We start from the raw sequence: 11,902 nt of genomic DNA on the forward strand, positions 1-11,902 counted from the left end.
TTATTATTCCAAAGGAATTGTGTGTGTGTGTGATGGTTGGGTGCATCTAGGCTCAATCCCTCCTCCGGGCTGGGTCCGGCCACAATACTTCATCCACATCACATGCCATGTTCTCTCTTGCCAGACACCGTGGAAAGAACCTCCTTGTATGGCGTATCCAAGCTTGGAATGGAGGGGGCATCAAGGTCTCCACATGCCTCCTCCATTGCCTGGAGAAGCGTCATGTTGACATAGGGATGATGATCATACACTTTCCAGCGCCATGTGGAAAAATATTCCTCAATAGGGTTTAGAAATGGTGAATATGGAGGCAGGTAAACAACAGAAAAATGGGGATGAGTAATAAACCAGTTTTGGACCTGATGGGCACGATGAAAGCTGACATTATCCCAGATGATGACAAATCTTGCCTGGTCTTCATTCTGCAGACCTTGAACAAGCATATCATGAACAGCATCCAGAAAACGTATGATGTGATCAGTGTTATAGGGGCCAAGTCTGGCATGATGGTGCAGGACACCATTCTGTGTAATTGTAGCACACATTGTAATGTTTCCGCCACGTTGTCCAGGGATATTGACAATGGCTCTTCGTCCAATGACATTTCTCCCCCTTCTTCTGGTTTTGCTGAGATTGAAGCCCACCTCATTAACATAAATGTATTCATGGATGATAGCATGGGCATCCATCTCCAAAATTCTCTGTAAAAGACAAAATAACATGTAGATCAGTATATGCACAACCCAATAGCTTGACTTGGTAGTCAAGTCTGATATATGGGAATAAGTGTTGTATGCATACCTCCACAAAGTCATGTCGAAGGTTCTTGACTCTGTCACAGTTCCTTTCAAATGGGACCTTATACAGCTGTTTCATTCTCAGTTGATTTCTCTGGAGGACACGATGTATTGTTGAGGGGCTCACAGCATTTGTTAGCAAAAATTGTGGAATCATTAAGGATATGATTGCATATTCCACGAATTCTCATAGCATTATTGGTCAAAACCAAATTCACGATAGCCGTCTCTTGCTCTTCAGTGAACTTGTGACCTCGCCCACCATGAAACCTTCTCCTTGCTACTCTGTAGAAGATTCAAGAATAGTGTGAGTGTGTGCCATAAACTGTAACATAATACAAACTATTTTATACAATATAGTCAGAATGTCTTCTTACATTGAGCTGTACAGTATGATAACCCACCAGACTGACCAATTGTGCAGTGCACTACAGTAAATGGATGCTAAAATATATGTATTATAGAATTGACAATAAAGCAGACTTGACTTGACTTGACTTGACATTGAGCTGTACTGTTGTACAGTATGATAACCAGACTGTGACCAATTGTGCAGTGCACTACAGTAAATGGATGCATGGGTGCTAAAATATATGTATTATAGTATACCGTATGTTTAGCTAAAATAGCTATTATGTGTACATTAGAACATGTACATTACAGTAAATTGTTACATACCTGTTATCATTTCTAAAGGTTCGAATTACACCCGCCACTGTAAATCGACTCAAATTAGGCTGGACTCTCTGTCCAGCCTCTCTCATTGTTAGACCATGGTTGATCACATGATCAATGATAGTATCAGAAATTGTGTGACAAGTAAAGATTTGGTGTGTAAGCGGTTGAAAAAAACTGTAAACACATTTCTTGAAATTGTGACTCCTTTTCTCGAAACTCTAAACACAAATCCATAACTTCTCACCCAATTCCCCATACTTCATATTTTCAGGTCAAAATTAAGCTCTCCACTCAAAACTATTCAATCTTGCTGAAAAAAACAAACTTTGCCCTCAGACATGACACACAAGCCCTCAGAAACACACACACAACAACTTAGTCTTACACACTAATGCGATCAATTCATAACACTGTTGCAAAAACCTTCTTTTGGCAACCAGGTATCGTTTTACAGCTCAGTGTCTATTACAGTATACAACATAATTTGAGCAGATACATGTTACAGTAAATATAGCAGATACAGTGAAATTCAACAATAAGCTTTACATATTGTTTTCATTACACTGCTGTAAAGAGATCTTACAGTACAGTAGATGAAAAGCACTAGAAAGGAAAAGGTCAAATACCAAAGAATTGCATATGAACACATTCGCCCTCAGACATGACACACAAGCCCTCAGAAACACACACACAACAACATCTTACACACTAATGAGATCAATTTATCACACTGTTGCAAAAACCTTCTTTTGCCAATCAGGTATCATTTTACAGCTCAATATCTCTTACAGTATACAACATAATTAGAGCACATACATGTTACAGTAAATACAGTAGATACAGTGAAATTCAACTATAAGCTTTACAGTAAGAACATATTATTTTCATTACACTGCAGTAAAGAGATCTTACAGTACATTAGATGAAAAGCACTAGAAAGGAAAAGGTCAAATAACAGAATTGCATATGAACACACAACAGAATATAGAGTCATCACTCAGTTCTGCAAAAATACAGTACATGTAAGAAGTACCTGGCTACAAATCAGTTCAGCAGTTACAGTATGAGTTTGAGGGTGTACAACTTGTGCGTCAGTATTTACTATACATATATATAAAAAGTAAAAGTTCTCTCATCTGAAGTACTGCTACTGTTCTGTCATTATATTTTATCTGCAAGTAGTATTGAAAGCCTGTAAGTGAGCCTGTTGGCCAGCTGTCCTCATGCACAAGAACATGATCAACTACAGCGCTGTGTATTTCATCAGGAATAAATGTCCTTTGACCCTGTCCCCTTCAGTTTTCTTTTCCCCTCATCTTCCTCTTTGTCTCCCAGTAGTAGGATTCATTTTCCAAATCACATAATCAGCTGTGCTCTTGTTCATATCATCCTGAGATTCTGACTGCTGTGTCATTAGTTTTGCTACTTAATGTTCACACATGGATAAATGTGTGCTGTTTGAGTTTATATTGTGATTCTTGAGGTAGTTATATTGTGTGTTTGTGTTTTCTAAATGAGAACATGGTTAAACCTGTGCAAAATGATGCCTTTCTTGTGTAGAGTTTCTCAGAAAACACTGAGCAAATTGGAGCGTGTGTGAAAACAGCTGAAACGTGTTTAAAGTTTTGAGAAACATGTCTTTGTTTTAGGAACTGTATGAATGGTTTGGAAAATTGTGCCAAACGAATCAGTTATAGTGCGTTAGCAATCGAGAAAAACTGTAAATGGGGACATTCCATAGGCGTAATGGTTTTTATACTGTACAAACTGTATTTTCTATCACCCTACACCAACCCTACTCCTAAACCTACCCCTTACAGGAAACTTTGTGCATTTTTACTTTCTCAAAAAAACTCATTCTGTATGATTGAGGAATAGGAGGAGAAAAGAAAAATGAAGGGGATGAGGTCAAAGGTCATTTATTGCTAATGAAATATAAAGCATTATAGTTCAACATGTTCTTGCACATGGAATGAGCATAAGGAAAGCTGGCCTGCAGGCTCATCTACAGGGTTTTTACACTACTTACACATTACAGTTACAGTACATAGTAGCAGTTCTTCAGATGAGAGAATTTTCACTGTTCTTTGTACTGTAAATACTGTAGCACATACCCTCAAACTGCTAACTGTTGAATTGAGTTGTAGCCGAGTACTTCTTACATGTACTGTATTTGTGCAGAACTGAGAGTCGACTGTCTAGGGGAGACAGAGAAAGTATTTTTGTCAGAAGACTAAGAAACTGTTATAGTATAACAAATGAGGGTATTATAAGGATATATAAAATGATATTACCAATACTGTAATGCAACTTGGGAGAGGATGATGAATTTATTTATTTATGGTAACTGACAGTATATTCCAGTGTGTGTTTACTGTATATTCTGTTGTTTGGTTTTTGTAATTTTCTCTTCTAGTGCTTTTCATCTACTGTAAGATCTCTTTACAGTAGTGTAACGAAAGTAAACATTTCTTACAGCTTATTGCTGAATTTTACTGTATCTACACCCCTATACTTATGTCATATACTGTAACAGACATTGACTAGCAAAAGGATTCCAGTTTCCCAAAAGGAGGTTTTTGTAACGGTGTTTTGAATTGATCTCACTAGTGTTCTGTAGGCAGGAAAATAGTCTGTGTATTTGATAGGTTTGTGTATCATCTGAGGCCAAAGTTTGAGTCTGATGAAAGAGAACATGTTTTTGACTAAAATGATTGATTTTGACCTGGAAGTTTGAAGTTTGCACAAGTTTGTGGGTAGTTTTGAGATTGTGTTTATAGTTGTGAGAAAATGGTGAATTGTTTCATGAATTCAATCGAGAAAAACTGTAATTCAAATTATATGAAAATGTATTATGAATCAGAATCAGAAAGAGCTTCATTTCCAGAAAGAGCTTTATTATGGTATTAATTTATATTAATTATACAATTATCGGAACATTAGAGTGTATTGCCTGACCCACTTAAGTAGGACTTAAGAACATTTTTATTTGTAATTTCAGAATAAGTCTTCGAAATATGGTTAAAATGCAATTACAGTTGTAAAGATGAAGTTGCAGTTTAGTACATTTAAAAAGTTTTTTCAATAAATGTTATCAAAATAAGTGTACTTCTTTAAAGCAATACAAAATAATATTAAAAGAATGTGATTTAAAATGTACTTTAAAATAGGCTGTACTTTACAACTCAAAAAAATGTACCAAACCACCATGGGTTCTGACACGACAAGGAAGATTAATACAATTGGTAGGTTGTCAGCAAGCCTAAATAACAAAATCTGCAAATTTTCAATTTCATACAGAATTATTATTCTTTATTTATTTTTTGCTATAAATAAGCAGGTTTACTTTGGCTCTTTGCTAATGCACTCAGCTAATTCTCTTGGGAAAAGTCTTATTTAGTTTTACTGCAAATTGCTAAGCAAGAAATTACTGAAGACGAACATTACCCCAATTAGAATATTCAGAATGATTTAAACTGTGCTTTTTGCCATTTTAGCTACACTGCAGACTTTTTTACTGTTATAGCTTTTTGATTTACCGTCATAGCTCCTGTAATGAATTGCACAATTATACAAACAATCGAGCGAGCAGACAAACAGAAATCACACCAAATGCTCCTGCATATGTACTAGTTTAGATTAAAATCTAGATTTGCTTTTCTCAGCAGCACTATGTCTACATTAATGTGAATTATTGAGGTAATTATTAAGGTAAATGGCCATAACTACTTTGTTTCCCTGCTTCAGCAAAACTAACATTCAGTTTTCAAAGCAGTGAGGTGAGGAACATGTGATGGATTCTGTGTTCAAGCAATCACTGGTGGATTCACTGATGCTTTCAATTAATATTGACACTAATTGTTATTTTTAATGTTATTACAATCTATTTTTCTTAAGTAAGATGCTTGAACATACTGAAGGTAGTCATTTTTGTTTGCAGAGTGCTAAGAAGACGGCATGATCGAATATGTGTGTTTCCAGTTTATTGCTTTCATTAATGAACCCCTCTCATTTGAACCATTGCCCATAACTATTCATGAAAATACTGCAGGCATGGAAACCTAATCGTGAAGGACACAGCAATAACTGATTAGTTGAATGTGATTTTTTTAAAGGAATAACATGATCCTTGTGTCTGAAAATAATTAATTAAAATTAATAATTAGGTGAAACAAAGAGGAACTATCAAAACAGTGGCAAGCTGATGTCGAAAGATGAAAGTGAAGATGAAAGCCACATTGCTACTTTGGTCCACAACCAATATAGTGTCTGAAGCAAGATAATGCACAAACATTAAGATTAAGGATTATACAAGATGCACAAAAGCACTGCATTGGCTTGGGAAATCAAGTCTTAGGAACAGAAACTGAACTCAGGCATAGACTCAGAGGCTCAATACAGCACACTAATTTAATTTTCCCTGAAATTGCGCTTCACCACTCCATTAGGCCCTCAAAGCTGTTTAAAACTTCCTAACTCTTGGATGATAGAGAGAAATGTCCTTGGCATAATAAATCTTGTGTTCAGAAGAAATTAAATAAAATACTATTAAAATATTCAGTTTTTATCACATTTATTTTCATTTATATTGTAGATGTTTTGTGTTTAGTATCTGAATGCACAATATGGACAATATCCACAATTTCACCAAGATCTTCTCTCAGCAGATTGCATTATGCTGTCAACGGTAACAGGAATAACAACAATATCATTAAAAAGTAGCGCTGCGTTCTAATCCTAATCCGCTCAATAGTAATCAGTGAGGTGGAGCATGTTTGAGCTAAGGAGCTTGTCTTGAAGAAGGAGAGTACAAGAATTAAATGCAAGAAAACAGATTAGATTAGGATGTGATTTTTAATACTAAATCTGTGTCTTACACGTTATGAAAACTGAAGTCATCTCAAGATTTAAATTAAATAGTGATTTATCTTTTGCACATGCAAGTGTTTGTTTATTGGAACGAATGCAAAAATTATTTGATCAGACTAAAGATTTTCTCACTTAAACCCATGTGAATATTTTTCATCAAGACTGCTCGCCCAGAGGGGCATGGTAAGCAGCAATATCAGCCACGTAAACTTTCAAAGTGGAGGGGGATAACCCTGTGGCAAACCGATCTTGTAGAAATTCCAACACTGGGCCAACAGGGCAATTAACTGGGTCTAACTGACAGTTGTCACACCATGAAGTGGAAAGATGTCACTTAGCAGTATATGATTTCCTAGTGGAGGGAGCTCTGGACTGGAGTATGGTCTCCACTACCTCAGTAGAGAGACCGGAAGCTAAGAGTTGTGCCCCCTCAGGGGCCACACCCTCAGTTTCCACAACTCCGGATGGGGGTATAAGATGGTGCCCCCCGCCTGAGAGAAGAGACCCTGATGGACGGGAATCTTCCATGGAGAGTCTTCGAGTAGGGCTACCAGGTCTGCAAACCATGGCTGGCCCGGCCGGTACGGGGCTACTAATAGGAGATGAACCCCATCCCGGCGAACTCTCTCCAGAACTCACGGGAGCAGAGCAATCGGGGGGAAGGCATACAGATGAAGCCTCGGCCCCATCTGTAACATGGCATCCAGCCCAAGGTGTGTGTGTGAGGTGTGGGTGTGTGAGGGAGAACCACTGGGGACATTGTGAGGTCTCTCGAGACGCAAACAAGTCCACCTGGGCTTGCCCAAACTTCTTCCAAATCTGTTCCACCACCTCGGTGTGGAGCTTCCATTCGCCGGGCCTCAGCCCCTGCCTCGACAGGATGTCTGCTCCCTGATTGAGGTGCCCAGAGATGTACACTGCCCTCAGGGAGAGCAGTTTCCCCTGGGCCCACAGAAGGATCTGGCGTGCCAGCCTGTATAGGGGGCGTGAACGCAGACCCCCCTGCCGGTTGATGTAAGACACGGGGCCTTGTGACAGGAACCAAGGTTTCTTCCACAGGTCTAAGACCCGTAAGCCTAGCCGTGTGACCTTGATCATGCGAAATGGGTTGCCCCTCAGGGAAAACCCTTTGGTCCTGAGCCACCACTGCAAGGGTCTCATGTACAGCAGGCCAAAAAGTGTCACGTTGGACGCAGCTGCCATCAGACCCAACAGTCTCTGAAACTGTATGACAGTGAGTGACTGGCCTTCTCTCACTCTCTTGACTGCCGTGAGGATCGACTCGATCCGAGCAGGAGACAGACGTGCCTGCATCGTGGTCGAATCCCACACCACGCCTAGATAAGTGGTCCTCTGTACTGGAGAAAGAACACTTCTTTTAGTCTTTTGCGTTTAGTCTTAACCCCAACCGTTTCATGTGAGCAAGAACAACATCTCGATACCGAACCGCTATCTGCTCTGATTGAGCTAGTATCAACCAGTCGTTGATGTAATTCAGTATGTGGATGCCCTGGAGTTGCAGTGGAGCCAGAGCATCATCCACACACTTGGTAAACGTGCGGGGTGAGAGTGCAAGGCCGAACGGAAGAACCTGATATTGGTAAGATTTGCCCACCAAAAGCAAACCTCAGGAACTTCCTGTGTTGAGGAAGGATGGAAACATGGAAGCATGCGTCTTTCAGATCTATCGTGACAAACCAGTCCTCGGACCTGATTTGAGACACGACCTGTTTGAGCGTGATTATTCTGAACTTGAGTCGCATGACTGAGTGGTTCAACAGAAGCAGATCTAGAATTGGATGCAACCCCCCATCCTTCTTTGGAAAAATTAAGTACCGACTGTAAAACCCGGACTCTCTGTTGCGAGGAGGGACCACCTCGATGGCCTCCTTCCTCAAGAGAGTGTCCACTTCTTGTTCCATGACCAGAGCCTGCTTGAGACCCACCTGAGTGGGAAATACCCCATTGCATAGAGGTGGGCGAGACCCAAACTGAATCTTGTAACCTCTTTTTACAATGCACAGGACCCATCTCTCGAGACTGGCCTCTGGTGTACTTAGAATGGCCCTGAAGTGGAGGACTGGCAGGGAACGACCGATGTAGCTGCTCTAGAGACCTCCTTGGAGGTAGCGAGCCTCCCAGAACCGCTACATTTCTGGGCGGAAGCTGAGAGCTGCACTCGCTGGAGACCACTGTGCCCTGAAGCACCGGGGGTGGCAGGGTTAACAAGACGATCTCCTGAGGGCTCTGTGGAGAGACGGGCACCGTATTCTGAGGTGTGAACCGTTCTTCCCCAGAGGGGCCTGCCCTTAAAAGTCCTGACGTCCTCACGTCCTCAAGACTTCGACCTGGCGACGCTCCATTTCTGGACTTCTCCGTGAGAGGAGCTTGTACACGGCTGGAGCTGATCTCGCCTATCAGCCCCATGAGAGCGGCGAGGGAGAAATTGCTGGAACGCCTCCGCTTGTTTCTTGGTCTCCTGGAATCTGTCGACGACTGTATTTACAGTGTCGGCGAACAGTCCAGAAGGCACTAGCGGGCATCCAGGAGAAAGACCCTGTCCTTTTCTTTAATATTGGACAGGGTCAGCCACAGGTGTCTTTCGGGCTGCCATGGACCTCCCAATAGCTCTGGCGGTCTCCCTGGTGGCGCGAAGCGACAAATCTGTGGCCCGACGTAGCTCTGCCATATCGCCATTCTTAATCTCTTCTTCCTCATCCATCTCTTTTAGCAGGTCAGCCTGATATGCCGGCAACACCGACATGGTGTGCAGGCAAGCGCCAGCCTGACCCGCTGCTGTGTACGCTTTATCCACCAAAGCAGAAGAAGTCCTAAGCGGCTTGGTGGGTAACACCGGGGCCTTGAGGGACGATGCACCGCCGGGCAAGAGATAGCCAGCAAGTGTCTCTTCAACCCGGGGAATCATCCCATAACCGCGCTCTTTAAGTCCTACCACATTAGCATAGTGAGATACATTAGGACTAAAAAGGTGGGCCGAGAATGATTTATTCCACGATCTAGACACCTCGGTGTGCAGATCGGGAAAGAACGGCAGGCCCCGGCGTGGAGGTAGTGACTTAGAATACAGGAATCGTTCGTCGAGCTTGCTTTTAGGACCACCATCGTCCCGCACAAGATTCCTGCACTTCAGCCGGTCAGTCGATGTTTAACTTGGCCACAGCTCTAGTCACCACCTGCAACAGCTCCTCAAACAGGACAGACTGTGGTGGCAAGTCCACAGACTCATCTCTGTCAGTACCCTCCTCATCTTCCTCTTCGGAGGGAGACAAGTGGAGCACCGAGCCCTCTCCCGGGGCGGAAGACACTGTTTCAGAATGTGCTTCCGTTCCCTGAGAGAGAGCACTGGATCTGGCAGGTGAGAAAAGAGAAAGGGACCTGCCCATCTCTATTCCCTCTGCCACATCCTTTTGCGAACCCCATGATCTGAGTCGCCACTCTGCCTCGGCAAATGCGGGACCCGAACCGCGAGGAACGCGAGAGAGAGCACCCTCCTCAAAGAGCGCTCTCCTGGAGCGGAGCGTCCGCATTGTGAGGCGAACACAATGCGGACAGTCAGCTCCCTCGAGAGCTGACCGAGCGTGCTCCGCTCCCAGACAAGCAACATACTCGTGGCCACAAGAAAAATATTTAATTCCCTCAACATAAGAAGTCGTGGCCACGAGAAATTATGTTTTATTAACAATGTTTGGGAGGAGCATGTTCAGATAATTAACCCGGCCAACTCATCATCAGCAATTACACCATCTATCCTATCAGCTCGAGAGAGAACTTCTATAAATAGCCCAAGCCATCTTACCTTCATTCTCTCTGCAGTATTTCAGCATTCGGTTCGCTCCTTTTGCCTTTTTATCACAGACCCAATTTTTCCCCGTCCAATGATGAGACCGATACTGGGGATTTTTCAGATCCTTCGCCGCAATTTGCCGGCCCCACAATCACTCCTTCTCCGCCAGACATGGCCGCCGAGCACCAGGCTTCATCGCTGCCACCGGTCGTATAAAGCGATGCTCTACCAACTGAGCTATACGAAACCCGAATTATGGCGCAGATAAAAGAGTACAAAGCATTAATATGAAAGTGTCCTGTTGCCGATAGGGGCGCAATTGTAGTATACGCTCTGATGGGTCATATTTCAGGGATTTGGACAAACGACCTATTTTCAATAGAGTTTGGGTGTCACCCAGTGGTTGTTTTTGGTATAGTGCCCAAAGAAAATCTTGTATTGGTTGGAGGACATGTTGCCTTGACAAAACACATATCGTTGGAAAGGTCTGACAGTCAAGATTCCATATTTGGTGACTGTTTTTTAATAGAAGCCATATTGTGACAGAAAATGATTGATTTGTGATAGAAACGGGGAAGTCGTGGCCTAATGGTTAGAGAGTTGGACTCGTAACCCAAAGGTTGCTAGTTCGAGTCACAATCCGGCAGGGATTGTAGGTGGAGGGAGTGAATGTACAGCAGCATAAATGGCTGCCCACTGCTCTGGGTGTGTGTTCACGGTGTGTGTGTGTGTTCACTGCTGTGTGTGTGCACTTGCGAACCCCATGATCTGAGTCGCCACTCTGCCTCGGCAAATGCGGGACCCGAACCGCGAGGAACGCGAGAGAGAGCACCCTCCTCAAAGAGCGCTCTCCTGGAGCGGAGCGTCCGCATTGTGAGGCGAACACAATGCGGACAGTCAGCTCCCTCGAGAGCTGACCGAGCGTGCTCCGCTCCCAGACAAGCAACATACTCGTGGCCACAAGAAAAATATTTAATTCCCTCAACATAAGAAGTCGTGGCCACGAGAAATTATGTTTTATTAACAATGTTTGGGAGGAGCATGTTCAGATAATTAACCCGGCCAACTCATCATCAGCAATTACACCATCTATCCTATCAGCTCGAGAGAGAGAACTTCTATAAATAGCCCAAGCCATTTTACCTTCATTCTGTCTACAGTATTTCAGCATTCGGTTCGCTCCTTTGCCTTTTATCACAGACCCAATTTTTCCCGTCCAACGACGAGACAGATACTGAGGATTTTTCAGATCCTTCACCGCAATTTGCCGGCCCCAAGATCACTCCTTCTCCGCCGAGCACCAGGCTTCATCGCGGCCGCTGCTCTCCTCGACCAGCCACACGCTCTCCACGACGCCAAGGCTTAACCTTGCCGCCACTGGCGAGACTTCCAACTTCCCCGGCATCCTTGTATCATTCGACCGTACCAGCAACTCCACCGATCGGAAAGTGGACAGTATTTAAGCCCGAGGCAAACGCTGATTAATTCCAACGCACCGTTCTTGCGGAGGGTAAACAAGCAGATCTGTACGAGCTATTCGTCACTCTGCAAATTAGCCAACCTCACTGCTAAATCCACTCCAGCCGGCCAAGACTGCCAATAGACCGTGCAAAGCCCCCAGCTCGCCTCGCTTGACACCACCATCGTCCCGCACAATCCTGGAACCAAAAATCAAATAGTTGACACTCTCTCCCATTCTGCTTTCCAGGAATTCAGGCTGCTGGCACCGATATTCCCGTAAGCCATAATATAT

General features: G+C 43.2%; 1 long non-coding RNA gene across 1 annotated transcript; it reads left to right on the forward strand.

The window, feature by feature from the left end:
- Positions 1 to 2,843: 2,843 nt before the first annotated feature.
- On the forward strand, positions 2,844 to 11,892 carry LOC107703233 (uncharacterized). Its single transcript, XR_001635824.1, has 3 exons — positions 2,844 to 2,853; positions 3,623 to 3,626; positions 11,829 to 11,892. It is a non-coding gene; the product is annotated as an uncharacterized LOC107703233 (long non-coding RNA).
- Positions 11,893 to 11,902: the final 10 nt, after the last annotated feature.

This window comes from Sinocyclocheilus anshuiensis, unplaced genomic scaffold (genome assembly GCF_001515605.1).
Source record: "Sinocyclocheilus anshuiensis isolate Anshui unplaced genomic scaffold, SAMN03320099.WGS_v1.1 scaffold542, whole genome shotgun sequence".
Classification (NCBI taxonomy): domain Eukaryota; kingdom Metazoa; phylum Chordata; class Actinopteri; order Cypriniformes; family Cyprinidae; genus Sinocyclocheilus; species Sinocyclocheilus anshuiensis.